Below are 4,089 nucleotides of genomic sequence, written 5' to 3' on the forward strand. Positions count from 1 at the left end.
AGAAGAAAGAGAAAGAAAGAAAGGAGAAGGAACAATTGATGGTGAGGCTATGCTAGCTCAGAAATGCAGGATAACGTGTTGATGGCTAAGGCATCCCACTCACGCTCTCAACCACATCCCTGTTGGAGAAATGAACCACTGGGTTTGAGGGCTACCTGTCCTTAGTGCAGCTGAAATCCATCAAAAGTTAATTCTTTTTTTTTTTTTTTTTGCTTGTATCAAACATGTTTTCCCAAACAATACAAGAAAATGATGCTCTAAGACTTACAAAAGTAATGTCATTTACAGAACCATCCAACACAATTCGACTTGAAAACATACCATATCTTACTAAGTCAAACTACCACTGAGTTCAAAGGACTGCCACAGAAGTGTTTTGGTAAAGTGCCACAGTGAGAGCAACGTTCACAGCAGCCCCCCGTGTGCCCAGGGAGTGGCAGGAAAGCCCCCCACACCCTGGGCACCGCTCACTCAGGGCGCGTGCTCAGGGCAGTGCTCTGAGCACACCACTTATTTCACATCAGTGAACGAGTCCAAGACTTGGCAACAGTTCTGACTCTGGGCCAGAAGACAGAATGCCCCAAATATACATATATACAGACCCTCATGTCTAGCCGCTGAAGTTCTCTAATTCTGAAAAATGGCTTGTTTACTCATTTTAAAAAAGGAGCAAATGTGCAAGTCACTTGTGTTTGCACTTTGGAGTTAAAGAACTATACATGTCAAGTGAACTCAGGACGGCACTAATCTATCTATATCTTCGGGTATGATGAGACTCAGTTTAACTGTCTCCTGCCTTAGAACAACTTAATTTTCTAAGTTACCCAGGAAATGTATTCAACCATTTAGAAAAAAAAAATTCTAACATGCACTTTGTAAAATGGTCTTATTTACCTGCATATTCTTCCACACGATAGGTATGCATTAAAAAATATTGTTCAAAAACATAAAAATATATATTATTTCTTTCCTTTACCATTTACGCATATAAATATTTTACTGAAGATGCATTGTTCAATAAACAAATGCATGAATTGTTTTATATAAAGTGTAGTTCTCTGCTATTTAGCAATAGAAAATACAAGTGAGTACAATGCGAGTAGCCACCAAAGAGCTACATCCGGGAGATTGAAAAACCAGGACAGCAATGAGCAGTCCCTTATACAAAAGTCCGTTAAACAATCAAATCAATTTGCCACAGATTACACAAAAATACAAGCCAAGAAGTGCATCGCGAATGCACGGCAGGACGTGGCTGCACCGTGGCCGCAGTCTTCAGCCCGGCGTGCGCTGGAGGCCACGCTCACTGATCGCTTTTCGGTTCATCTTGTCTTCCATTTAGCTCTTGATCAACCTGTTTGATGCATTCTGGTATGCCAACGTACTCCATGGAAACAAGTTCTGCTAGTTCTGCCAAATTAAAGACGTATCTAATTTTCTGGCTGAATTTTGAGCTAATAAATGGTCATAACAGCCAGAAGTGTTCTGATAAACCAAGAAGGATGAACAATCATCAGGGATTTCAGGTTTTTCCATAACCTTCTATCAATTTGCTGATGGTACTTCCTGAGCCACCCCAGACTGGGCATTTTTCTTCCCGTTGTTGCACCATTTAAGTAAACTATCATGTCGTTTTCTGCTACTAACAGCTCCAAAGCGCCAATAACATACTTAAAGAGATTGTCCGTCAGGTATCGGTAGTTAGGCTGGCCACTCTTTGGCATGAAGCAGACTGAGAACACCACGATGGCATTTAATCCATCCCCGTGATATCCTCCGTGGCTGATGACTTTCTTGTAGGGCTCGATGGCCTTCATGTGGACCCGGTGGTCCTGCTCCCCAATCCTGAACATGCGCCAGCGCCGCCCATCCCCCTTCTCCTCTGCGGTAGGGTACGCAGTGACTGAACCTTTCCTAATGACTTCAGTAGTTTTAGGTTTTGGAAGGTCATCGTCCCACTCAAACTCATTGCTGTTCTCTGACGGGGTTCCAAGCCATCCAAGTCGATTTCTCCACTTTCATCCAAATCGTCCGACAACACAGAGCCATCTCTAGGATCCAGAGTCAGGCTAATGTCTGGAGCCATTAATTTCTTTCTCACTTTATTCCCATTAACTTTTGAGGAGTCAGGCTGGCTCTCTGATCCAGGTACACGAAGCACATCGGCTTCAATGCTGTCATCTTCTGGTAAAGGTATTGGAAAATCTTCATCTTGCCATTCTTCTTTCAGTTCCACGCCTTCCATCTTCAGCCTGGATTCAACGTCAGCTGCAAACTCCTGATGATCCAGAGAGCCAGTGGCCCCGGAGAAAGCCTCGGCCCCCTCGTCCTCTTCTCCCCTCCAGACCGTGACGTGGGGCTGATGGCCAGGTCACAGAAGTTGGCGCCGAGAAGAGCCCGCTCCTCTCAGTCGGCGGCGGAGACCCCAGCTTACTTCCAAAAGTTAATTCTTATGAAGGGTAAAGAGCACCAGCTTTTCAAGATGGTAACCTGGGAAGGAAAAGGGCCTTGGAATGTTTCCATTCAAGCTCTGTCATTTACTAATGTGAATAATATTTTAAAATTCTTGAGTCTCAGTTTTCTCTTTGTCATAGCATAAAAACATAACACTGTGTATATCTGAGGGCTGGCTGTAAAGATTAAATGAGAAAATGCATGTCAATAATCTTTCTAGCTCATAGAATTTCTCAACCAATAATTGTTATCATAATGCTCATTATTAATTATTTAATTGGCTTCAGTAAAGAGTATTTAAGAAGTCAAATGAAATAGGTGGTTAGGGATGGAAGGGTACAACTGGGGCTGAAGCAGTTATTTCATTTGGTCTAAAACGAAACTTTGTTCTATGAACAATTTAGGGCAACTTACAAAAATAGGAACTAATCGAAGGATAAAGATAAACAGAAGCAACATAAGAAGGAAAGGCATATACATCTGTAATGAGTATTCTAAGAAAAGAAATGTGTATTCTAAGGTGTTGATAGTAGCTAGGGGTGAGTCAGAAATTTGGCTTTAAAATGCTTTGATAATTCAATATAGAGAAGAAGCAACACTAACCTGCAAGCCTCGTACTCTCCATTGGCTACAGGTAAGCTGCGTTACAAGAAGAACCCCATCTTTTCCTTATACCTGAAAGGCCTTTTGAGGAGGAAGCACAGTTATGGAGAGGATGGGTTCTCAACCACAGTAAACCCATAAATGCAGCAGAGAGTCTCTCATAAAATGCATTAGGACAGGCCAAAGTATGAACCCACATGTCTATAAGAAATAGGAGATACTTGTAATCTGGTGAAATCTTAAGGCAAAATTTAAAAGTATCTTAGAACAATGTTTTCCTGTCCTCATAAGCCAGATTTATCAACATTTCTTGAAACCAGCTTTCAGTAAGTGGTGGAGAACAAAGAGCTCAAACTTTATAATTTCTGACAAGAATCTGAGCAGTGATATCTTGACTCATCAATTAAGGAAAAACAATCATTGGACTAAGTGTAGGATTAAAATTTTCTGAACATTGAGTCCAAACAAAATATACCTGTCTTTGGGGGTAGGGTGAGGGGCAAATGATGCGGAGGGTCACAAAAACACCTAAGTAAGAGTTATGGTGCCTCTGAGACAAAGGAAGAGGTCTCTGGGTCCCAAGTTTCCAAGCTATAGCATTAAGCAATGATGACTTTAACCTGGAAAGTTTTCAGAGCATACTTTAGCAATCAGCCACCTTATCTTTGACAAAGGGGTCAAACATACTTACTGCAAGAAAGATAGCCTCTTAAACAAATGGTGATGGAAAAAGTGGCTCTCTACATGCTGAAAACTAAAACTTGACCCAGGCCTACCACCATGCACTAAACTAAAGTCAAAATGGGTTAAAGATCTAAACATTAAAGTATCTAAACACTAAATCTCCTGGAAGAGAAAGTAGGAGGAACTCTTGAAGACATAGGCGGAGGCAAACAGTTCATGAACAAAAATCAAATCGCACATGAAACAGCTGAAAGAATTAACAACTGGGACCTGCTCTTACTGAGAAGTTTTTTCACATCAAAAAAAATTACCAACAAAGTGAAAAGGCAACCCACAAATTTGGAAAAA

At 41.3% G+C, this 4,089-nt stretch overlaps 1 pseudogene; it reads right to left on the reverse strand.

Annotated features, from left to right (window-relative positions):
* Positions 1 to 997: 997 nt before the first annotated feature.
* LOC101586939 lies at positions 998 to 2,327 on the reverse strand (annotated as a pseudogene).
* Positions 2,328 to 4,089: the final 1,762 nt, after the last annotated feature.

The sequence above is a fragment of the Octodon degus genome, unplaced genomic scaffold, assembly GCF_000260255.1.
Source record: "Octodon degus isolate 3935 unplaced genomic scaffold, OctDeg1.0 scaffold00086, whole genome shotgun sequence".
NCBI lineage: Eukaryota > Metazoa > Chordata > Mammalia > Rodentia > Octodontidae > Octodon > Octodon degus.